A 26853-nucleotide genomic window follows, 5' to 3' on the forward strand; every position below is an offset into this window, starting at 1 on the left:
CAGCATTCAGGTCACTGAGGCAGAATGATGGAGACCTTGAGTCCTGCTTGAGCTAAATGGTGAGACTCCATCTAAAAAGAACAAGCTTCTGTTAGTGTACATTTCTTTTTCAGGAGATATGAGGATGCACTTCAATTTCTTGAAAATCCTCATATCAAAATGTACTATAAGTTCATTGCTTTAAATTTTCATTTAATAAATAAAAGCTATTATAATGTAAAGCTAGATAAAATACACAATATAACTAATATCATGATTAATTTTAAATTTTCATGCCTCTAAATATTGCTCCTTGTTATTTAGTAGAAATCTCTTACATAGTCTTTCAATGTGTTGTTTGTGTTCTCTTGATGTATCTGCTTCTCATTTTATAAATAAGAAGAGTTATATCTTTAAAGTATCATCCCTACTAGAACAGATTATTACACAGACTCAGATTTATGTTTTTCATATACTAGTAGTGGCATTTTGCTTGTATTTTAATAAATAAAACTAGCCTGAAGATCAGAGAGTAAAACAGCCCCACTGCTCAGTCTTACAGATCAGGCAGGGGTAACACACACCTGTAATCCCAGTAGCTACACTAGTTGCCATAATACTAGTTAGTGTATGTTTTTAATCCCAGTGGTGCATGCCTTCAATCCCAGCCCTAGGGAGGTTTATAAAACGGGAAGACGCAGCTCTCAGACACACTCTCATTCTGAGATTCTTGGAGGCAAGATCGTCATTTTGAACTGAGGTAGAGATAAGAGTCAGGGACTGTCTGTTTTGCTTTTCTGATTTTCAGGTTGAACCTCAATTTCTCTCTCTGAGTTTTATTAATTGTGCTTCTTATACTCTTAAATTGTGCTTTATTTATCAGTTGTTTGGTTTTTCCTGCACAGAAATTATTTACACTTTTTCATGTGGAAGCTTATTATCCCTCTTATAAAGACATTTCAAGATAAAAATATAAATTCACTGAACCAAAGAAGTATGTCCTGATTTTTATAGCCCAAATCAAATGTTTTAAAAATAAGAATCAATAAAAAAATTAAACTTCAAAACTTAGAATTCTTTTAACACACATATATACACACATACATCTTTGTGTTTGTTTATATTATAGTCCCTACATTTATATAAACTTTTTGTAATACTTTGGACAACATAAAGCTCATTATTTATTTTTTTATTTATTTATTTTGGTTTTTCAAGACAAGGCTTATATATAGCTTTGGAGCTTGTCCTGGCACAAGCTCTTATAGGCCAGGCTGGCCTTGAACTCACAGAGATTCACTTACCTCTGTCTCCAGAGTGCTGGAATTAAAGGCATGCACCACCACCACCTGGCTTCAGGATTTTAAATAGACCAATCAAATGCCTTTTAGTACATCCTCCTGGTGTACAAACACCAGCACTATGTATTTACTAAATATTGCCACTGTGCTTTTCAAAACCATTACCTTTTAAGAACTCGTTATTTTTCTCCCCTGGAATCTGCAACAACTAATTTGACTTCAGTCTCCACAGAGCTGCCTCCTCCCAACATTTCATATGAATAGTGCTGTACAATGTTGGGGCATTGCCTTTGCTTCCTTTATTAGCATGACATTTCCAGGGTTCTCTTATCATTTGTTTTTGAGGTTGAAAAAAATATAGTTTAGCTCCATCATACTTTTCTTACTTAATTCATTACCAACTAATTCTTTATATTTTTGAGTGAGAGCTCATTTGCAGGAGTTTGTAGATAAAGCTATGTTTGGAATAATTCTATCCGTAATCTTCTCCTATAATCATTTATATTTCTGTATGCTTATTAATAGTTCCTAAATGTTATTCTTGCTTCAGTGATTGAGCCTCTTGTCTCTGTTTCAGTATCACTAATTTTTTTTTTAACCTTGGTGATCTTTATTACTTACTTTTGTGGCCAAAAGCAACTTGGAGAAGAAAGAGTTTCATTTTGTTTGCAGTGGCAGAGGGCAGAGTCCATCACTGCAGAGAAAATATGGAAAAGGAAAGGAAAACATATTGGCAGGAGCAAAACTCTGACGGATCACACTTTCAACTACATACAGGAAAGAGAAAAAGAACGAAAAGAGGGAACAGGCTGTAAGACCTCAACGGCATACTAATGGCACACTTCCTTCAGCAATGCTCTAGTTCAAAGGTCCTAAACCCTGTCAAATAGCACCCAAACTGGGGACAAGTATTCAAACACACAAGGCAGTGTGGGACACCTATTATTGAAAGGACCGCATTCTGTCTCTGCCCCCCCCCCATAGTTTATGACAATGACATTATGTGAAATACGTTTAGTCCAACTTCAAAAGTCCTCTTAGTCTTTAACAGCCTCACACTGTTCTAAGGTCCAAAGTCTCTTCAGGCATTCTGTTAACTATGACTCCCTTATAAAGCAAACAAACAAAAACCCAGATTACATAATCTTAACATACAGCAGCACAGAGTGTATGTTCCCTTGCCCAAAGGGAAGTTTAGGAGCAAAGCAAGGACAGCTCAGACCAAAGATCAAATACAGACACCTGTAGCCTCCTTAACACTAGCTGGGCCTTCAGATTCAAAGGGCTTTCGTGTCTCTGCCACGGTGCCTTTGCTGATGGCATCACACATCTCTCTTTTGCACTGGTTCCACTCCTTATATGCAGCTTTCCCTGGGAAATATCTTATGTCTCTTTCATCTTTAATCTCTGGAATTCTGTCAAGCCCCAGGTTCTTCTCTAATAGCTTCAAACACTATTCTCTCAGGGCCTCCTTGCAATAGCTCCATCCCTGCCACATGCCTGGACTGAGCAGCATTCTGAAACTACACAGGAAGAACATACGACCCCTTCAGCCGTGTATCTTTCATGTCTGCAAAGTCAGCACAGCGTCCTTGACAGTGCCAAACTCAGCTGCCTGTGGTGGAACCTGACACCCTGGACCACAGTTGCAGCAGCTTCTGTCAGCTGAAGTCAGTAAAAAAATCACCAGGCATTTGCTGTCTGGGAGTAAGAAACTCTGGGTTTCTGTCACAAGCAGAAGGCTTCACTGGGTGAGGGCTAGTCCTCAGGCCCCTTTTCCTGCTGTTCCAGGCAGACAAGGAGGCCTCTCTTTAATGCTGTGACTGCTGCCTTACTTAAGACCTTTACTGCTGCCATGAAACAGCGGGACCAAATGTAACTTGGAGAGGAAAGGGTTTATTTCATCTTACAGTTTGTAACCTACTATCAGGGTACTCCAGGGCAGGAAACAGAGGCTGGAATCTGGAGGTAGCATTTGAAGTTGAGGCCATGGAGGAGTGCTGCTTACTGGCTTGTTCTCAGCTTGCTTTCTTATAACATTTAGGACCACCAGCCTAGGGGTGGCACTACCCACAGTGAGCAGGGATTACTACATCAATCAATGCCCCCCCAGGCCCATCTTCAGGGGACATTTTCTCAGTTGAGTTCCCTCTTTCCACATGATTCTTGTTTGCATCAAATTGACATAAAAAACTAGCTAGCACAGCTCACCTCTTGTTTACTTGACACACAAACACATTACGGTTAAACCATAACATTTCCTTTTTCCTTCATCCCCAATATCTTATATAATAATATTAGTATCACAATATAGAATTGGAGTACAGTGTCTAGCAGGCTCATCAGCCACTAGATCTCAGAATTCCTTAGAGTCTCACAGCCATGAACCCCCATTTGAAAATTAATAAATATCTGTCAGAAAGATGCATCTTGGCCACTAGGTGGCAGAGTGGAAGCAAAGAAAGCATTAGTGATTTAGGATCTGGGTCTCTGCCTTTCCCCAGGCTATCTTCTCAGTGCACGATGAGGGGATCCCATTGACTGCTCTGATTTTGTGTAAATGAGTCTTGCTGAGGTTGGGCTCTGGGTGTTCTGTCTTATCTCACTGCCTCTGGTGGAAAGAAACTAAAAGTAATAGAAGTGATGTTAACAGATCTGCTTAGGAGACATTAAATCACACAAAGCAGAATTTAGGTAAGGGATCACTAATCCCTTACCTTCCCCAAATACCCCAAATATAAGTAGTATGCTAAGCAGGCCTGCTACAGATGAATGCAGTTTAGGATGCTATAATGTAAATGTTTATTCACCAGACTTGACCAGCCATTCCACTCCATTCACTTCACAAAGAGCAGTTCTAAAGGGCAGTTCCAATAGGTGGCTTGGGTTGATAGCCATCACTAAGTTCTGCTCTGTCATTAAGCCCACTGTGTCTTATCAGGAAAAAAACACAATTCTGCCACCTGGGAAGATAGTCCCAGGTGACAACTATTCATAAAACAAGCAAGCAAGCAAACAAACAAACAAACAAAAATCTTAAGAAATAATTCTGGAAATATTTTGTTGTGTAAATCTCTCATCTACCCATGTGACTGGGACCTAAAAGAGTTGTAAGAATAACAGCATATGTAAAATGCATAAGACAATGAAATTATCTATTCCAGGCTGATCTCTGGGCACTTGGCATAGCCAATCTGACATTTTAACGAAGAGCTTTCCTTTATGTCTAATGTATGGAGTGACTTCTCACTGAGCAGAGGCATTGTCTCTATAACATTAGGACTCCACTACAACGGGATGGCACCTCCTGCTGTCCCCCTGCTTGCTGGTGGACTTCTTAGAAAGAGAGAGATTCTGGCAGGTAGCAGAGCCACTGATGGTGGACAGACACTCTGTCACAGACTGCTGTGCTCCAAGCGGGGAAGAGAAGCAGTGAGGAGTTTACTACATTCCAAGGTGGTCCCTAAATCCCTCATCCTTCTAACCCCACATCTACTCTCTCCCTTGTATGCTGTGTCTACTACAGCCCTCCTTCTTCTCTTCACCCTCCTGGGCCTGGTGCCCTTCCTCTAATTCCTTGTCTTCCTCTCTTGCCTTTGTTCTCTACAAAATTCCATTCCTCTAACTTCTGTCTCAAGCCTAATCCCCAACACTCTCATTTAGCGCAGGTGACTTTTGCGAGGTCTTAAATTTGGGCTGGATTACAGGCAAAGAAGATTCTTCACAGGATGAAATCAGAAAAGGATAGGAAGTATTTTAGTCCTGTATGGTCAGACCAGGTACCCTGCATGACATCGTTGATTTTCCTCCTCACTACCTTGTCCATTGTCAGCATTTGGACCGAGGGACTCTTCTTTCCTGCCTCATCATCCCCTTCAGGGGTTGGAGGTCTTGGGTCTCCCTACAATAGTCACTTCTTACTCATTCAGCTCCTGCCTTAGCCCTTGTTTCTTATGCATGGATCAGAATAGGCATTCTAATAATGCGAGCTTCTGTCTTAGGTATTTGGAGTCAGGAAGCTTCAAACCCATCTCTGACCTCTGTGAACAAAAGAGATTAAGGGACAGAAATACCTTTGGAGTCTGTGTCTCAGAGGCAAACTTTTTTGTTAAGAGAGTTTATAATGTTTTATGAATAATCGTGCTTCTAAAGTCTATAGAGGAGGATCACCCGGGTTGGAAATGTTCTCTTCAGCTGGACTAGAGCACCTCTTAACAATTTTACATAGTATCAAAATCTAAAATTCTTATGTGTCAAGTTCAAGCATTTACAGGACATGTCAAACTTTTTTAAACATCTTAAAAGGAGTTACAAACATTACCAGGTCGATACCATAATTTTAGAATAGGAATTAACAATAAACTCACAATTTGACATAGCACAATTTTCTTAATATCTATTCTAATCAAAAGACAAGAAAGTTTTTTTTTTGATGGGTGAGAGTCTAATGACATTGCTGGAATTAAATACCAGTCCCAGTCTCTGAGCAGCAGTTAAATCCTTAGGCTATCCCTCTCCCCTCTTGTATGTGAAGAGGGGCTTCAGTCACTCCTTATTTTCAGTTTTTATTTCCCTGAACGGAAAGTTTAGGTCTTAGTTTCCAGATTTGTCTGATGCCCAGAGTAGCTATGAGACTAACTAGTGCATCCGGAACCTTTTGACATAGGAGGGGGTTGGTTGCCTAGCTCCTTTGATAGTAAAACAAACCTGGTGGCATCCTAAAAGTGGTCAGGATATGTGCTTTAATATATTTTCACCTTGTCTCTACGCTGGTGAAAATTGTTTATGTTGATGCTGGTCCTTGACAGGATGTAAGAGCTATATAATAAGAAGCTAGAGCTAATCGGCCAAGCAGTGATTTAATTAATACAGTTTCTGTATGGTTATTTCATTGTCTGGGCAGCTAGGAATGAACAAGCGGTCTCCAGCAACAGAGGAGGTGTTGCTTTGTAGGAGGAAGTGTGTCACTAGGGCACCAGTTTTAAGGTCTCTGATGCTCAAGCCACACCCAGTGTGGCATTTACTTCCTACTGCCTGCTGATCTAGATGTAGAATTCTCAGTTCCTTCCTCAGCACCATGTCTGCCTGCATGCCACCATCTTCTGCCAAGATAATGGACTAAACCTCTGAAACTGTAAGCCAGCCCCAGTTAAATGATTTTCTTTATAGCAGTTGCTGTGGTCATGGTGTCTCTTCACAGCAACAGAAACCCTAAGGCATAGACTCAGTTTTTTTTTTAATTGATCATTTATTTTTATTTTATGTATATGAAGGTGTTACCAGCATACTTTTTGTATACCATCTAGGCACACTACCTGTGGAGGTCAGAATGGTGGACAGAGATCTTGGAACTGAAGTCACTGTTAGCTGTGAGGAGCCATGTGGTCCCTGGGATTTGAACTCAGGTCCAATGTAAAAGTAATAAGGGTTTTTTATTACTGAGGCATCTCTCCAACTCCAGTCTTAAGGTTTAAAATCGGATAAGTAGGGAGCCATGGAGATGGGTTAGTGAGTAGAGGTTCTTGGAACCACATGGTAGAAGGGGAACACTGGCAGCCACAATTTGTGTTGTGATTTCTGTATACCTTTTGCGATGTGCTTGTGCGCATAGGCACAGATGCACATACACAGTCTAAAAACATATTATAAAAATAAAATTAGATAATTGTACTACCATTTACAGGATATAAACTTAACCTCTTTTAGGTCTTCCATGTTCTATAATTTGGCAGGCATTTACAATCTCTGAATCTTCACTCTAAAGTTCCAGAATATTTGCAACATTTCCAGAAATCCCTTTGTTCCTTGGCTATCATGTAACCATGCCCTCATGTTGTGAGGACCTGACTTTGCAAACTCTGTTTTAAAGAAGGGGCTTCATCTTAAGTCATATAATGATCAGGGGTTGATCTCAGATCCAGAAATGTGTTACAACAGCAGAATGTAAATAGATACCCTGAAAATAGAGGATTAAGGAGCAGGAAGCAGGGCCATAAAATTTAGCAAGGTCCAGATATTCTTAGGAGGCATCCTATCCTTGAAGATACCTTGTCAGTTATTAATGGCTCTTTGTTAGTGTTTCACGCCCAAAAACTGACCAATGGTTTCGGCAACTAACTTACCCTGTGCTTTCCTTATCCAATCCCAAGACGACAGGACATGAACTCCCCTGATTGCTGCATTTCCACTTTAAAAGCTCTCCCCTTGCTCTGGCTAGGGGCTGCTCTTTCCTCACTCACTGTGTCGGCATGCCAGAGGTGTAGTCCAAACTCGAGTTTGAATATTAAAAAGCCCTCTTGTGCTTTACATTGGAATCCAGTTCTGTGGAATTTCTTTTGGGCGGGGGATGGTTAACCTGGGTATAACAATAACAACCCATGATAAATGCTAATCTTCCACTTTGCTATGTTCTTGGATTTACGCAATAAATGCCTCTGCCTCATTTCTTTTACATTTTTCTTTTCTTTTCTACTTTTTCTTCCTTTCCTTCATTTCTTTTCTTTTGATGCTAGGGAGTAAACTCAGCCTTGGGCTTGCTAGGCAAGTGCTCTACCACAGAGCTGAGTTCCAAAGCCAGCTGACAAGGCTTTGCTTGATTGTGAACATGTGGTCCTGGGCTCACTTGCAGGGACTGTTAATGACAGGCAAGCCCGCTGTCACTGAGCTGAATTTCCAGCATAAACTGATGGTGTTTTGCATCTACATTATTTCACTTATTTCAGTTCTGTTTAGATTTAGATGTTGCTGCATATTTGTGGATTCTTTTTTTACAGTACTCTATGATTAGAACACAATTGAAGCATTTACTATTTGATGGCTATTTTGGTGGTGTCTTGGTTAGGATTTCTACTGCTGTGATGAAATGCCATGGCAACAAGCATCTTATACTTCCAGGTTACAGTCCACTGCTGAGGAAGTCAGATCAGGAACTGAATCAGGGCAGGAATCTGGAGGCAGGAACTGAAGCAGAAGCCATGTAGGAAAGCTGTTTACTGGTGCTTGGTCCCCACAGTTGGCTCCATTTGTTTTCTTAAACCTCTGGGGTCACCAGCCCAGGTCTGGCAGTGATCATGGTTGGCTGGGTTCTCTCACATCAACCATTTATCAAGAAAATACCCCGCAGGTATTCACAGGATTATGAAAACACTGGTCACACTATACCATAGTCAGGAAACAGGAGAAGATGAGTGTTAGGGCTCTGCTGGCATCCTTTACCCCTTTTTTAAGATCAAAATTTCAACCTATGGGATGGTTCCATCAACATTCTGAGTGAATCTCTTCATTTCAGTCTCCCTGGAAACTCCCTTTGACAACAGGTACCATGAGACTCTTCCAGGATGCTGAGCAGGTTTGGTGACCCCTGCTCCCAGTCAGCGGTACCATCTATTGCAAGGTTACTGCACATCAAATAGCCATTGTGTTCTGTGATTTCCCTCACTGTACACAGATGTAGTTCACACACATTCAAGTGAGTTCAGCAATGCTGTTTGGTAGTCTCTGTGTAGTAGCTGTGGTTTATTGGCACACACTCCGTTCTCCATCCAAAGTTAAGGTGTAGCTACAGATTTTTCTGTGACATGTTTCCAGTTCTCTTGAAAGGTTACTGCTGCATGTCTAATGAATGTGTGACTAACTACACAGGAAATTTCCAGCCCCTTCTCCAGAGGATGGATCAGGCAATGACTTTCAGAATTACTTGCTTACTCGGTTATTAAAACTATCGATATTCTTTTTAAAAACAATTTTGTCCCATTTTACATACCAATCCCAGTTCTCACTCCCTTCCTTCTTCCTCCTTCCTCCAACTTCCACTCCACCCCGCCCTCTTTCCACTCCTCTGACAGAGTAAGGCTTCCCGTGGGAAGTCAACAAAGTCTGGCACATCACTTTGAGGCAGGACCAAGGACCTGCCCCCTGTATCTAGACTGAGCAAGGTATCCTTCCATAGGGATTGGATCCAAAAAGTCAGTTCATACATAAGAGATAAATAGTGGTTCCACTGCCAGTGGCCCCACAGACTGCCAAGTCACACAACTGTCATCCACATTCAGAGGGCCTGGTTTGGTCCTTTGAAAGTTCCCCCACTATCAGTACAGAGTCAGAGAGTTCCAACTAGCTCAGGTCCAACGTTTCTGTGGGTTTCCCCATCATTGTCTTGACTCCCTTGCTGATATTATAACTCCTCCCTCTTTTTGACTGGATTCTGGAAGCTCATCCCAATACTTAGCTATGGATCTCTGTTTCTGCTTCCATCAGTTTCTGGATGAAGGTTCTATGATGACAATTAAGGTATTCATCAATCTGATTACAGGAGAAGCCCAGTTTAGGCATCCTCTCCACTATTGCTTAAGGTCTTACCTGGGGTCATCATAATTTCTGGGAATTTCCCTAGTGACAGGTTTCTCCCTTACCCCATAATGGCTCCCTCTATCAAGATACCTCTTTCCTTTCACTTCCCCTCTGGCCTTTCCCCATTTTGATCAAACCCCATTCCCTCATGTTCTTCTCCCTCTTCTCTCCTTCCTCCTCCACTTCCACCCTCCTTTCTTCCTCCCCCAGGCTCCCAATTTACTCAGCAGATCTTGTCTTTTCCCCCTTCCCAGGAGGATCCATGTATTTCTCTCTTAGGGTTCTCCTTGCTACCTAGATTCTCTGGGGTCATGGACTGTAGGCTGGTTATATTTTGTTTTATGTCTAATATTCACTTATGAGAGTGAGTATATACCATGTTTGTCTTTCTGGGTTTGGGTTACCTCACTCAGGATGGTTTTTGGTGCTTCAAAAAAATGTCCATTTTCAAGTCATATAATTATCTTTGAAACATTTGAGTGAATTTCTATGTATGGTTTAAAGTGTATGTCATAATCTTTAATTATTAAATTTTGCCTATGAATGTCCAGTTTTTTCCATTGAATTTTGTTTGAAACAGCATCCTTAATTTGGAACTAATTTGTTGTCATTGGAAATATCTGGTGGTCACATTCATTTTACTACAAACATTAATAATGGAGATATTCAGAAACCTTGAAGTCTAACAATGTGTCAGTCAATAACTTTATTTCTTCTTAGTTATTTTTGGAAAGTTTAGGGTTTTTGTGCTGTTAGATTTTCAAATCTGTTTATTGATATCAGAGAAAAATGGTTGATATGCTTTTCATTTGCGTTAATTTGCATTTCCTATGCCCCAGGCTTTGCTGTGTCTTTTAAGTTTTTATATGCAGTGTTTTTATTTTTATACACATTTTTGTTTATCTGTGGTAACCTAGGTTGGAGAAGACTTCATGGAGAATGGGAAGGAGAAGTTGGGGGTAAGTAAGATCAAGATACATTGTATGCACATGCAAAATTATCAAAGAATAAAGAGGTATAAGGTAATAAAATGACTTCCTTACTATCCTTTTGTCATTTTCCCAGTAGAATAATATAGTAACGTTTAGTGCCTTATTTTGCATAAGCTGTAGACCTCTTATGATCCTGTTTTGTCTTTTTATTCTCATTGGGTCAGTTAAATATACCTGTTATTTGAGCTCTTTCCAGCTTTACTGAGGGCTCAGTAAATTTATAGCCTGACAGGGTTATAATATGTCTGCATATTGGGTCATGAAATCTCATTTGAAAATTGGTAAACATTTGTAAAGATGCTGGAAGTACCTCACTAACTGGGTAGGGAAGGGAAGGTGAGCAGACCACTTAGGGTATGGGCTCTCCCCAGGGTGTATGATAAGTCCATGGTCTGGAATCCCACTGGGCACCCCTCCCAGCTTAGAGGCTGGGCCCTGCTTGCTCTGTCCTGCTCCCTGGTCCTGGATTTCACCGCTATGGGAAAGCACCCCCTACTACTCCTGATGGGCAACCTCTTTCTTGCTGGTGGGCTTATTGAAAGGTGAGAGCCTGGCAGATGGTAGGGGTTGGTACCTGTGATCACACATTCTGATGGCCACAAATCCCTGTGGCAGGAGCAGTGGAAGGATCTGATGCTTGCACTATAGCCCCCTCCCTTCTCTTGTTTCTAATGCTAAGTTCTTTGTCTTCTTCCTCTTCCTCTGTTTTCCTCCATATTCAGACATTTCTAATCCCATCAGTGTTTGCCATTGATGAGATAAAACGATGAAAAATTAGGAAGAGCTATTCAGTTATGGTGGGCTCAAACCTCATTCCTTCTTGTTGCCCCCCAGGATTCGGGGTAAGGGATCATTTTTTGGCTCTCCTCAACACATGCCTTTATGGGTCCAAGGTCTTGTCCTTCCCTGCAGGGGTAAGCTATTCACGGAACAAGTCCAATCCCTGACCATCATTTTTTATTCATTTATTGAAGCCACAGGCTCAGCTGTGTGAGATGCTTGATTCAGCGCTCTTATATTTGCTTTTGCATTTTCACCTCTGACATCTTTCCAGTGCACTAAGTTCAACACTGACGGAATATGTTTGTACTGGAAAGGTTCCTGTGAAAGCAAAAACGACCAAACGTGTGTCTTTTGGACAGCTTCTGCAGGTGTGTGAGACAGGAAGTCTCAGGATGATGGATTCTGCTTTCCCTTCAGGGCTACATACCTCCCTAGAGCCCTAGGGATAGAAGTCGAGACTGTGAGAGGTGCGTTTTCCTGTTAAAGTTACAACATCCCCAACCCCAGCCCCTGTACTGGCTGTCTCTGGTTTGTATTGAGAAGATTAAACCTATTAAGAGAAAAATATGGAAATTTTGAGGGCTCCCTGGGTGGTTTTCAAGGGACTTCTATGTGGAAATATTCAGGAATCAAGATTTGGACCCTACAACTTCATTCAGCAATTTTGAGACTGGAGTCTGTCTGGAGCCAGATTAGGGCCTGAGGGATGGTGGCCCAGCTCAGTGAGGCTGATGGACCTTCTACCTGGGAGCCTGGCTCTCCTCATTTACTGAGTCACTGAGTCTACAAATACGTTTTGCCTCTTGCTCTGCCAGTGTTCCTCCTCTTTTGTAGATCCGGATTTCCTTCCTTCCCTCCCGCTATCCCTCCAGCACTGACTGACATATTTCACGCTCTTCATCCTCCTTTCTTCAGTCCAACGCTTTCCAACAAACGTGTCAAGAGTGATAAGTGCTGAAGTGAGGTGCTGGTTTCCCGACAGTGAATGTGGCAGACCTGGCACATTCTGTTCACCTTGATGACAGTTCAGGGGTGCATTTTCTGCCACACTGGCCCCAAACAGTAGCTCCAGCATCTCACTGCTTTCTTATTCATGGAACTTCAGGTTTGTATAAGGGACTTTTGCACTTCTGTGTCCTGAGTAGAGCAAAAGAACGGATATCTAGGCATGGTGGCACATGCCTTAAACCCCAGCAGTAAAGAGACAGAGGCAGGAAGATTTTTATGAATTTAAGAACAGATCGTTCTTCTTAGTGAGACTGTCTAATAAAAAAAATAAAGCAAGGAGGAATGATTTATTTTGTTCTCCCCTCCCATAGTATTGCTCTCCCTCCCCCAATCCCATATAACTCCCCTCTCCTATTTTTCCCATTTTCTTCTTCATAGCTTGTATCCTACTATCCCCCTCCCTAGAGATTAAATGAGTTGAGGATATTATTCACATACTCTCATTTAAATTCTTCGCTTATGGTTATGTTGTGAATATTTTCCTCTACTCAATAACTTGTCAGGTGTTCAACAAAGCCTTTCCCAGAGCAACAGATAGTAATTTTAACTGTATATGTTGTAGTCCCATTAAACTGTTTTTCTCCTGAAAACAACTTAGTGGATGAGACTGTTCACATCACCATACAGGTTACAGTCCTCCATCAGCTTCTCTTATGAGAACCGTGTGCCCTATTTGAAATTCGTTTGTTGAACTCTAGAGGCCTTGGGGAGTGATGAGGTCATGGGGGTAGAGCCCCTACAAATGAGATCCATGCCCTTACCAAAGAGACAGACACAGTAACTCTTTCATCTCTTCTAAATGTGGAAACAGCAGAGGGTCACTTATGAACCAAGTAATACCCTCAGCAGGCCACTGAATCTGCTGGAAACTTCATGTTGCACTTCCCAGCCTTTAAAAACAGGAGAAACAAAATTCTCTTGCTCAAGATAGAGATCATTACAGAAAACGACAACCAACCAAAACAAGTCATGGAGCCTAGTCACAACAGATGCAGCTACAAAACAACTCCTGCACCTAAGGCTCAGGGATCCTGTGGATGAGGGGGTGAAAGATTGTAATAGCCAGAGGATCAGGGAATTTGCTGTGATATTGTGTTTCCTATGACTGTCAGAAGCTACACTCATAGAGTTTCTGTAAACGTGAGTTTGAACAAGAACAATAACAACAGACATGCTAATATCAATGTGAGGGGAGAGCCAAGAAGAACTCAACTCTCTAGAAAGAACTACAGGGACTAAAGGATACAGGAGAAATAGTCTTCCCAGGGGAGAGCACTTCAGTTGGCTATCCACTATCAAATGATCAGTTCTGAAATATACATACAAATGACATTATACAGACTAAGCAGGTTGTTTTTGTGTATTTAGGAGTGTGTGTGCGTGTGTGTAACAACAGTTAATGAAAAAATAGTCCATAGATTTGACTTATAAAGGATCTATAAGTAAGGATATGAATAGGAAAAATGAAGGGGAAATGATGTAAATATATTCTACTCTCAAAAAATGAAAATTAACTTTTTCTTTCTCAGAGCTGCGTAGTCTATGATCCTTTTTCCTCCAGCAACCTAAATGAACTCAAGCAGTGACTTTTTGTTTCTAACGTGTCAGAATTATTTGTTGAAGTCAGCATTGTTAGAGAAAATAAATATTCTTTTATTTCTGTAATTTTTCACTTTAGAGTTTTATATTTGTTCTCTGATACATTTGAATTAAATTTTGTATCATTTAGGGGGCAATAATATTTCATTTATTTAATTTTTACCTATGCATGTCTGATTTGTCTAACTTTGTTTGAAACTCCATCATTTTCAGTTGGAATCATATTTCTCCTTTTTCTCAGACCAAGAGTCCACATGCGTGGAGGTTGATAGCAGAGCTATATACTTTTTTTCCATCTGATTGCATGTTGTCTTTTTCCTAAATGACATAGAGTTTTAAAACCTGACAGTAGGTCTCCTAATTTTGTTCTGTATTAAATTATTTTTGGATAGTTTGGGTTCTTTGGAGTTCCATCATCGTATTGATTTCTAGTAGAAACGATTGCAAAGACTGCCGCTGGGTTGATAGTTCAATTTTCGTGACTTTGCTGTGTTTTGAAAATTTTTGATGTATTGGGATTTAATTTCCAATTCACCAAATGATATTTTGTTTATTTTATTTACTTTTATTTGTGTGTGTGCATATCCCCACTTACTTCTATTTGCACTAAGGACATCCAGGTGCCTTCTGAGGCCTGAAGAGACAGGTGAATCCCCTCGATCTGTTGTTACAGGTGGCTGTCAGCCCCCTGATGTGGATATTGGGAACAAACCAGGTCCCTCACAAAGATGGTAAAGGCTCTTAATCACTGAGTCATCTCTGTCCAGTCCATAAGCTAGCAATATTTAGGGGGACTTTTTCTAGCAATTACTGAGGAAAGACTTTTCAAAAGTGTGACCATTATTAACCTATTTAACTTCTTTTTCATTGGTTTAGATTCACACATTTTGAAATTCTGTTACAGCTTCAAACATTTAGACTGATTATGTCTCATTAATCAGTTTTACTTTGGAATAATTAACATTCTTTTTAAAATGTATTTTTAATTCAAATAGAATTATATTACTTTCTCTCTTCCTCTCCTCTCTCCAAACCCTCCTAACTACCCCTTCAACCATTCCCATGCCTCCTCAAGTTAACAAGCCCAGGCTCCCGAGGTTTCCTTGTTTGAACAACAGCAGGAGGTCACAATTTCTTCAGGGCACCAACTTCATTGAACCGGCCTGGAGCAAGGCTCCCAGCAGGTGGCGCCCTGGACAATCCTGAAAGTGTGAATAGGCTTCTACCTAAGGGTGCTGTGTACCTGCTGACCTCTAAAGGCCAGTTGAGAAAGAGCAGAAAAATCTCAAAATTTTAGAGAAGTGTTCTAGAAAAACGGGACAGTGTGAACTACTGGACTGGATCCTTTATGGAGATGTTATTCCTTTAAAGGGAGAGAGATAAAAGAGTTCTGGCCAGGTTACAAGATTTTTACAATTTATGCAGACATTCAGCCCCTGGTTTCCAGACATGGGAACTTTAGATATAAAAAATGGGTTATAAGACAGATATTAAAAACTGGTATACAGAGATTGGAGGAAAGGATGGGACTCCTACAGCATTTTCTACTTGGAGTGTACCCTTGATAGGTACTGGCAGGTGATAAGGAGCCCACATGTGCTCTGGAGTCCCCTGCTCCCTCTCCTCATGAGGGAACTCATTTATCTTTATCTCATGCAGGATCTAAGAAAGAGGCTGCAAAGTATGATAATCCTGATCGGCCTTCTCTGCAATGCCTGACTGTAAGTCACTTCACAGGACACCCCAAGAAATGTAAAATCAAGGGGATTTTCTGCTGCCATAGTCAGGTCCACCAGTGGGTGAATCATTGGGAAAGGGAAAGAAAGAGTTAAGGTGTAAAATGCTCCTGGGCCTGAAAAAATAGCTTGGAGGCTGCCCAGCTGAAAGTAAAAAAGCAAACCTTCCTGACTGTAAGTCCCTGTGCCCACCAAACCTTGACCCCTCCCCTGAGGAGGATCAAGGTAGCCCACCAAAATCTTGACCACTCTCCCAGTCTATTTAAACTGCTCCCCCATAAAGTCCCTTCATGGTCTATTCTCTTCCCCGCAACCATGGTTGCTTTCGCGGCTTCCCGGTTCCCCCTTGGGGCCACCCGAGAGTGCAGGAAGCCCATTAAACCTGGATATCCTTTAATTCGGCTCACTGTGATTTGTCTTGTTGTGATTTGGTTTGATTGGGATTTTTGTGTCGGCAGAGAGCTCGCATTAGGAATATTCCTAACATCTGGAGGTCCCACCGAGACAGGGCAGCCTTTCTACATGGCCTATGGCCACGTGTCAAAAGTGCCCTAGTCCACAATCCAAGCTCTTCAAGCCAGGCTAAAACTGGCTTACAGACTACAGTGGCTGTGTCTTGGTGAGTCCTTTCTTCTTGTCTATGCTATAGGGTTTTCGGGAACCCATTCATTCATACTTTTGTCGATTATTGGACTCTTGTGGAAGACGCAGGCCCATGCCAAGAAGTTTGATCTCAGTGGCTAGACAGGGCCTAGCTGAGGTGGATTTTGTTTGCTTTAGGGATGCCTAGCATTCAATTTCCACGACCCCATTTAGGCCTAAGAGCTATTTTTGTGGTTGCGCTGTATAGACTTAGGCCATGTGGTAGGGAATAGACATTAAAATGAACACTTGCAGTTTAAAGCCAGATCTGCTATTGCCCCTGGGATGCCTCTTACAAAATCTTTATATTGTCTGATACAATCTGTCCCGAATGGCTAATTTCCCTATGTACTACCATCCTCTGGGACCTAGAAAATTTTTGTTGCCATAGGGAGAAATGGGCAGAGCTTACATAAGTCCATGGTTTCTGGGCTCTGCGCTCTTGTCCCTTCCTCAGGAGCCAGTATTTCGCAGCACCGGTCTTGGTTGCTATGACCATGATGCCTCCAAATTCTCAGTCATCTGGGAATTGGGACCCTGACAATTCCAGCTGGACCATGCAGCAAGAGGCACTGGACCCTCCCCCACTCCCTCGTACCCACATCACCCAACACCCTCCTGTGGAGCAACATTCTCCACATTTCTCTCCTTCCCTGTCTCCCTTGCCGATCCAGAAGTTCAAGGTCAACTTCCGCCTTACCCACCTTCCTCCTCCCTCTCCCTCCTACCTCATCTTCCCACCCTTGGACCCCTCTGCACACTGGGCTAGCCTCTCCCAATCCTCCCCAGTCTCCTCCCATACACAGATCCCACCATAGCTCCACTATTCTCTGTCCTCTCCAGGAAGTGGCAAGAGTCAATGGCATTATGAAAGTTCATGTTTTCTTTTCCCTTCCAAATCTCTCAGATAGAAAAGTAGCTAGGTTCCTTTTCTACTAATCCTTCTGCTTATATTAAAGAGTTTTGTTATTTGTTCCGGGCCTACAATCTTACCTGGCATGACTATTATATCATTCAAGCTTCTACTCTCACGCCTGAGGAGCAAAATAGAATTCAGGTAGGAGCTAGGCAATATGCAGACCAGACTCATCTGATAGACAGTACAGTCCCTGTGAGGGAAGAGGCTGTGCCAGCCACAGAACCACACTGGGACTACCAACCTAGCCAAAGTGGCCGACAGAGGCCAGACATCATGGTTCATTGTCTCCTTCAGGGTATGGAAATGATCTTGGAAAAAGTGGTTAATCTGACAAACTCTGAGAAATTACACAGGTAGAAGATGAAAGTCCAGCCATTTTTAAAAATTGGTTACAAGAGACCATGGTTCAATATACTAGGCTAGATCCAGCCTCCCCAGAGGGAGCCATGGTCTTGGCTACCCATTTTTTTTTCTCAGTCTGCACCAGATATTAGAAAAAAATGTTAAGAAAGGTTGAAGAGGGTCCCCAAACCGCTATTTGGGAATTGGTGAAAATGGCTTTTAAAGTTTTTAATGCCCTAGAAGAAACAGCTGAGTCTTCCCAACAGACAAGGCTACAACAAGCAGCTAACCTACAGGCCCAGGCCTTAGCAGCTGCCCTAAGACCACAGGAAGGGGGACAAGGAAGCCAACCACAAGGCTCTATCATGATGGAGCCCAGCCTAAGTCAGCCACACAGACAAGCTGTTACAAAGTATGGCCTAAATGGCCATATGGCACTATATTGCACTAAGCCTCCTACAAGGCTATGCCCTATCTGCCAGCAACCTGAACTCTGGAAATCACAATGCCATGCCACAGAGGTCCTGCCTCACCAGCATTGACAAGTGAAACTGTGCCAGCCTTTGAACTTCTCAGCCTTGCAGAGGATTGACTCTGCCCAGACTTGGTATATCCCGTAACCCTATCCGAGCCTAGGGTAAAGTTGCAGGTAGTGGGTAAGTCCATTAATTTTCTTTTAGACATGGGAGCCACATATTCTGTTCTAACATCTTACGTTCCCCTCACCAATTTCAGTTCTGGGGGTAGTCAGGACCCGTTCTTCCCCACTTAAAACTTTGCCACTGCTCTGCATTCTTGCAGGGCAATTTTCTCATTCTTTCTTAGTGATGCCTGCTTGCCCTGCACCTCTACTGGGTCAAGATATTCTCAGCTACTTCAGGGCCACACTCACTTTAGCCCCCACATACTCTGCTGAGTCACACTTTAACAGTCTCTTCCTGCCCCAGACTGTTCTGTCCCCACACTCCCTTATTCAGTAGATACCCAAGTATGGGACGCTTCTACTCCTGTGATTGCTACTCACCACCAGCCAGTGCTAGTTCGCCTTAAAGACCCTTTGTCCTTCCCTTCCAGACCCCAGTTTCCTATTTCTGAAACCCACCACTGAGGCCTTAAGCCTATTATCACCTGTCTCCTACCTCAAGGACCTTTAATTCCTATCAACTCACCTTGCAACACTCCAATTCTTCCTGTGCGAAAGCCCTCTGGCGCTTACTGCCTAGTTCAAGACCTCTGCCTCATAAATGAGGCAGTCATTCCAGTTCACGCTCTGGTTAACAACCCATACAATCTCCTATCTAAGGTCCCTCCTACCACCTCCTACTTTACTGTTCTGGACCTAAAAGATGCCTTCTTTACTGTCCCTTTACACCCTGACTCATACTTCCTCTTTACCTTCACCTGGGAGGACCCTGACTCCCAGTCCTCTTAGACAGCTTATGTGGGCTGTTCTTCCTCAAGGTTTTCGAGACAGCCCCCATTTCCTTGGCCAAGATCTGGCTCAAGATCTCTCAAACTTTGACGCAAGTTCTAGCACACTCCTCCAGTACGTGGATGACCTACTTCTCTGCAGTCCTACATTGTCTCTGTCCCAACAGGCCACCTCTGTGCTCCTAAACTTCCTCAGATCCCTGGGATATTGAGTTTCATCAAATAAGGCTCAGCTATGCTCTCCTCCAGTGGTATATTTGGGTGTTCAACTTAGTCTGGGGTCTAAGACCCTCACCTCTGACAGGGTCCAGACACTGTGGTATTTACAGCTTCCAACCACAGAGGCTCAGATCCTCTCATTTTGGGGTCTGTTAGGGTTCTTTCACCATTGGATCCCTAACTTTTCCATTATAGCCAAGCTTCTGTACCAGGCAGCCAGAGAGACACCATGGGACCTCTCACCCACCCGGCCATTGTCCATTGCCACTTCTCTCTACTGCGGGATGCCCTTCTAACAGCTCCTGTCCTTCCTCTTCCAGACCCCACAAAGCCTTATCATCTCTTTACAGATGAGAGGTCAGCAGTGGCCACAGGGGATCTAACCCAACAAGCTGGGCCTTGGAATTGGGCTGTCACCTTTTTACCCAAACAGCTAGACCTCACTGTCTGTGAATGACAACCATGCCTGAGAGCCCTGGCGGCAGCAGCTGAACTCACTCGGGAAGTTCTCAAGATTGCCAATCATGGCCTATTCCACCCATTGTCTCTCAGACCTTCTGAGACACTCTTCTCTCTCTCCCTCCTTCGGCCTTCATGAGCCCATGTTTTTCACTAACTGTTCTAGAAAACCCCCAAATTACTTTGGCTTCCAGTCCTGTCCTAAACCCTGCAACTTTCCTTCTTGTTCCTTCCCCCTGTGGTACCTCCTTTCACTCTTGCCCAAAGAGTGTAGAGGCTTTAACCTCACCCTGGCCAGATCTTCTGGACCAGCCACTTAAAGATCCCCAACTCACCCTGTTAGTTGATGAAAGTTCCCTTATAGATAAATCAGAAAACCAACAGGCAGCATATTCAGTGGTCACTTCCACTGACATAGTCGAAGTGACCCACCTGCTAATGGGAACCTCCTCACAAAAGTCTGAATTAGGTGCTTTGACTGAAGAGGGCACTCCAAATAGCCAAGGGCCAATGGGCTAATATCTACACTGACTCTAAATATGCCTTCTTATTAGTCCACACTCATTCTGCACTCTGGAAGGAAAGGGGTTTCCTTACTACCAAGGGCACACCCATAGTTAATGGACCTCTTAGAGCCAACCTATTTGAGGCCCTCCAGCTCCCTGTAGAAGTAGCCATTATTCACTGTCGGGGACACCAATCCTCCAAGGACACAGTGACCTTAGGCAATGTCAAGGCTGACTCAGTGGTGCAGGGGCTGGCCTCCAGCTCCTCAGACTCCACAGAACATATTTTATTCTTAACTTCCTCCAATCAGCCCTTTTACCAACCTAAAGAGAGGGATGAGCTTATAAAAAGGAGGGGGGGTCACATCCTCCCCTTCTCACTTTTCTCTCCCCATTTCCCCTTACCCCCTTCCCACCCCGTCCCCAAGTTCCCAATTTTTTTTTTTTTTTGGTTTTTTCGAGACAGGGTTTCTCTGTGGTTTTGGAGCCTGTCCTGGAACTAGCTCTGTAGACCAGGCTGGTCTCGAACTCACAGAGATCCGCCTGCCTCTGCCTCCCGAGTGCTGGGATTAAAGGCGTGCGCCACCACCGCCCGGCCCCAAGTTCCCAATTTTTGCCTGGCAATCTTGTCTACTTCCAATATCCAGGAGGATAACTATATGTTTTTCTTTGGATTCACCTTCTTATTTAGCTTCTCTAGGATCATGAATTATAGGCTCAATGTCCTTTATTTATGGCTAGAAACCAATTATGAGTAAGTACATCCCATGTTCATCTTTTTGGGTCTGGGTTACCTCACTCAGGATAGTGTTTTTTATTTCCATCCATTTGCATGCAAAATTCAAGATGTCATTTTTTTTTTAATGCTGAGTAGCACCCACCCACTGAGACAGTGGGGCTCATCTATTACGAGCTCACCAAGGCCAGCTGGACTGGGACTGAAAAACCATGGGATAAAACCGGACTCTCTGAACATGGTAGACAATGAGGGCTGATGAGAAGCCAAGGACAATGGCACTGGGTTTTGATCCTACTGCATGAACTAGCTTTGTGGGAGCCTAGCCTGTTTGGATGCTCACCTTCCTAGACCTGGAAGGAGGGGGGAAGACCTTGGAGTTCCCACAGGGCAGGGAACTCTGACTGCTCTTCGGACTGGAGAGGGAGGGGGAGAGGAGTGGGGGAGGGGGAGGGAATGGGAGGTGGGGAGGAGGTAGAAACTTTTAATAAAAAATAAATAATAAATAAATAAAGGGGGGCCACAAAAACAAAGTATGGATGGTTCTATTTAAATAACCACCTCATCCTCCCTCAAGACCAGGCATTGTCAATCATTTCAGACATCCACCAGACCATACATATAGGCCTTTTGATCTGTTTCTTGGAGCCCCTTTTTTACCCCATCCATCTCCGAGATTCTATTTTACAGGTTCACTCCTCCTGCCAGGTGTGTGCCCAGGTCAACCCACAAGAGGCTCTCCACATACATCAGTCTCTACACCAGCTTCGTGGACACCAACCATGTGAAGAGTGAAGATTTCACTCATATGCCTACTCATAAAAAAACTCCGTTATCTCTTAACACTTGTGGACACTTTTACAGGATGAATAGAAGTGTTTCAGGCCTCCAGGGAAACAGCAGACGTGGTGGCTCAGGTGCTCAGTTTGGTGTCCCATGAACCATCCAGATGGACAATGGGCCAGCCTTCACTTCCAAAGAGGGTCATGGAGCTTGTGTCAGAAGCTATCAACATCTGGAAATTCCACACCCCCTACCATCCGTAATCCTCGGGAAAGGTGGAAAGGGCCAATGGACTCATCAAACAACAGCTAATCAAGCTCTCCATTGACTCAGGTTATCTTGACCCTCCCTTCTCTTCATTGCCCTTACTCACCTCAGGGCCACTCCACGTTCCCCTATGGGCCTGAGCCCTTTTGAGCTGCTTTATGGCAGGCCCTTTCTCCTTAACCATCACCTCCCAGTCCAAACTCCTCCACTGGTGGGGTACCTACCCTACCTCTTCCTTTTAAGGTCCCTTCTCCATTCACATGCTGACAGTTGTTTCCCTGCCCCCACACCAGGGGATCCCAATGTCCCTAAACCTGCCCTGCTCTCCCCAGGCGACAGAGTATTCCTTAAACAGCTAACTCCTAGGTCTCTCAAACCTCAATGGACAGGACCTCACACAGAATCCTCACCACCCCTTAGGCTGCCAAGCACTTGGGACACCCATGTTGGTACCATCTCTACAGGCTGAAGAGGGCACCTACTCAGGATACTTAGTCTGTCCAGCAGACAGGACTTTCCACCCTCTGGTTTTCCAGGATGCCACAATGAAGGGCCTACCTGCTCCTCATTCTGGCACACTCATCTTTGGTGATACAAAAAAATGGGTAATAACAATATTTTTTCCTAGACATCTCACCTCCCCCAAGGAACCAATGCCTGGCGTCTCCAGGATGACAGTAAACAGGATGCCTTTCTGGCCACACCTCTCACTGAGCGTGGACCCACCAACACCCAGCTCTCCACTTCCCCACATCACCTCATGCCCACAGGAAGTAGCCAGGCTTGAGTCAACGCCCCTTTTTCCTTGGAGAGCCTAAATGTTAGTCAAAATATCATCAGCTTCCTGTTACGCCTTATACAAACAGTCTGGAATGTAAGTCCCGGTCTCTTGCCTCCATCTTTGGAGGCCCTGTCCCTGTGCCCACCAAACCTTTACCCCTCCCCTGAGGAGGGTCAAGGCAGACCACCAAATCTTGACCACTCCCCTAGTCTATTTAAACTGCTCCCCCAGAAAGTCCCTTCATGGTCTATTCTCTTCCCCACAACTGTGGTGGTTTTCATGGCTTCCGGATTCCGCTTGGGTCCACCCGAGAGTGCAGGAGTCCCATTAAACCTGGGTATTTTTTAATTTGGCTTGATTGGGATTTTTGTGTCAGCAGAGAGCTCATGTTAGGAATATTCCTAACACTGACACTGTCTTCTGTGCTGTGCCAGGTCCCTGACATTAAATCCACACTTCCAAAAGGTAATTCTCCCACCCCTACTTTAATTCCAGCCTTCCAGATAGTTCAATTTACTCATCCTTCCATCTGTTTTTTCCGGTTTCTGCTCTGAGCATTTGTCTCTTCCCCCAACTGGGAACGTGCCACTATGAAGCTCCCTGTTTCCTTTACACTTCCTAGAAAAGCCACACCCCTGGGTCAGGAAGCTTCCTCTAGCCCTCCCAGGCCCCCATCACACCGAGGGGACACCTTTCCTTTCAAATGTGCTTTGGGACATTTCTATTTGACTGGTCTTTCTGTCCCCTTGGAGATGTCCTGGACTGACATTCTTGTTGCCAGGGCACTTACCCTCTCTGCAGTGTCCTGACTTCTCTTTGCTCCCTCCTGTAACCTCATCACCTCCCCTTAAGAGCTGCCTGCATTCTCCAATTTTCATTTAACCCTGAAAATACTCCTTTTGTCACTTCTTGCTTTCCTGGGAGATAGTCTTGACAGTTTGGAATAAACTTTTTCCCTTTGCACCCTTGGAATGGCTATTTTCATTCATGGCACATGAAAAAGCAAATAATAATCTCTCTATAGATTGTATTTATGCTTTAAAAGTTTTATTTAAATACTACAACTTTAATTCCAAGTCATTATTTTTAAGGCTTTAAACCTAACAGGGATGGAACATGAAGTCCCAGACTTGCAAAAATGACGAACATATTGTAAACTGTTAAGGATATTAGTTAATGATTAGTCATCTTTAAATGCCCAGATTCTTGAATATGCTCACAACTGTACTTGTAGTCATGCCAAGTACTGATGTAATTAATTTCTTACTTAGCCCATTGGCATTTAAAATGTTTGTGCTGTCCATAATGGAAAGAACTGCCCCCAGATTTCTCAGCTCTCAGGTCACTGGGCTCACTTTCCTGAAGCCACTTCCTGCTCTAAAAACAATTACCAGATTTTAAAAAGAGATAAACCCACTGAACCGGGTTTCAAAGTAACTTTGTAACTATTTATTTATTAAAAAGAACTTGTTTATCATGGAGAAATCAAATATAATTCGGACTAAGATCCTGTAACACAGTTTTAAATGTGTATACCTTACACATTTGGAGATTAAAGTGAAATAGCTATATCAATTTAGTTTTTCAATGCAAAACTAAACTAACTTGGAAGTGAAATAAATATTTTATAACAGCAAAAAAAAAAAGAACTTGTTTCACAATGGCTGCATCAGTAGTCAACCACCTGTATCCCTGATGAGTGACTAGATAGAAAAAGGTGTGAAGTTTAAAGTTTAAGGTGTAAAGATCTAAAATAAAGGTTTTAAGGTCTGAAAAGTTGCTTTAAGTTACATAAACACAAGTTTATATAAGATATTAGCTTAAGTTATGATTAAAAATAATTTAACATCGATAAAAATAAAAATACTTTAAATTTCTTTCTCTATATATATATTATTGTTACATTAGAATGTCAAAAAATGGGTGTGGGAAGTCCTTCTGTATATGTGTTGCTTTTATTGGTTAAGAAAGAAGCTGCTTTCAGCCAATGGCTTAACAGAATTTAGTCAGGCTGGAAGAGATATATAGGGAGCAAGTAGGCAGGGCCATTGAGAAACCAGGTAGCTGCCTCCAGAAACAGACACACCAGAACTTTAACCGGTAAGCCACAGCCACATGGCAATATACAGATTAATAGAAATGGGTTAGTTTAGGATATAAGAACTAACTAGCAATACACTTAAGCAATTGGTCAAGCTGTGATTTAAATAATATAGGTTCTGTGTGATTATTTTGAGTCTGGGCAGCCAAGAATGAACAAGCAGTTTCCCCCAACAAGAAACATTAATCAATAGAGTTCTGATACGCTATCAATCTAGGTCTGACAAACCTTGGCTCTTAAACTTGGAGTCACAAGCTCAAGATTTTTAAATTCCCTTTGGTTGTTTTCTAAATAAAAAGTTAAAAGTGTTTTTCATTATGCTAAAAACATCTGTCTAGTCTATATACACTCACTTTTCTGGATAGAAGAAAAATGTTAATTCATTTAAGCAAAACCATTTTTAGATTTCCTAACCTTTACCATGACACAAAGGCTTGAGTCCATTGCCTTTTCTATAGAATATAGAATCCATATTATAATATGGATTTCAATACTGACCACAAACAATGATAATGCTAACATATCTGGAGTTTTTCCTCTTAGAAAGTGTTCTTCTTGGCTACAGGAAACCAACTTGGATTCACCTCACAGGTCCAAAAGGACCCCAGGTAATTACTGTCAATCAACAGTGTATTTCCCCACCTGCTTTTCCTGAGTGGGTAGGTTGCTTTTCCTTTCCCCTGCTTTTGGGGCACCCTCTCCCAGATGCCATGGCCGTGGACCTGGAAATTTCTAATGTACACCTAAGAAAAATCTCCTAAAATTTCTTAACTACATTTTCTGCCCTTAATATACATCCGTTCTAGCAGATTTCCAAACAATTAAAGACTACAAACTGCTCCAATTGCTGCCGGCATGTCTTTAGCTCCAGATGGTCCTACAAGGCCTGGAAAATGAATAGCCTACTCTACCTTTAAACTGGACCATTTTCATTCTCTTACTATGAAAAATTAAAAGTATAGTCCGGGAGTTATTAGATTTTTATCTTGCCAACATCTCGGTGTTAACTCCTGGTTTTCAACACCATAGCATTAGAAGTCACCATGTCAGGCTCCAAGCAGTCAGGATCTATTGTTAGACAGTGGCCATTTTGTCTTAAATTTTGGACTTTTTGATTCTGTATTTTCCATGTCATATCAGTGACAGAGGAGAAGGTCTCTTTTGCTCTTGAACTGCTTGAGAACTGAGAAGAGAATCTGAAGGTTGCCATTGATCTGTCATTGAGTCATAGGGCTGTAAAGCACACATGTCTTGAGCTGCACTTTGCAAAAGAAAGGAGTAGGTATCACAGGATAAGCCAGGCTTCCCTGTCTCTTGGAGATCCAGAGGATCTCAGTAGTGGAAGACAGGTGCTGATGTTGAGGCTAATGGTTGATTTCCACAAGACAATATCATCTAGAGGTAAAATGGCTTGTTATCTGCTTGTAGAAGAGCATTAAGTAGATGGGGGTGAATGAATTAGAAACAAGAACAAAGGAGCTATGGGAACTAAGAGTCCAAACTAACTAGAAATAGCTACCTAGGAGTTGTCCTAGCCAGGAGGTCTGCACTATTTTTTTAGTTCTCTCCCTTTTCAGTTGGATCTTTTGTTTGCTTTTTGAGAAAGTTTCCTCCACCCCTCCTGAATTATTGGCCCAGGAAAGACAGATTTCATTGAGGAGGGCATTGTGCACCTGGCCTCTTCAGATAGGATACCTGTGTTTTTCTGGTTCTGCAGGATCATTTCTGTCAGAAGTTGAGGATTTGTTGCTGTCCCTCTCTAGTAGACACTGTGGCATTCTGGGTAGGTTGTGTGACAAGACCCGTCATTCCAATGCTCATTTGTGCAGGTGTGATCATCTTTGACCAAGTATTTCTTTAAGAGTAGACCATACCGCAGTTGTCCATTTCAGATCAGGCTGCAGCAGGTGTTGCAGAAAC

This window comes from Microtus ochrogaster, chromosome 5, assembly GCF_000317375.1.
Source record: "Microtus ochrogaster isolate Prairie Vole_2 chromosome 5, MicOch1.0, whole genome shotgun sequence".
Classification (NCBI taxonomy): domain Eukaryota; kingdom Metazoa; phylum Chordata; class Mammalia; order Rodentia; family Cricetidae; genus Microtus; species Microtus ochrogaster.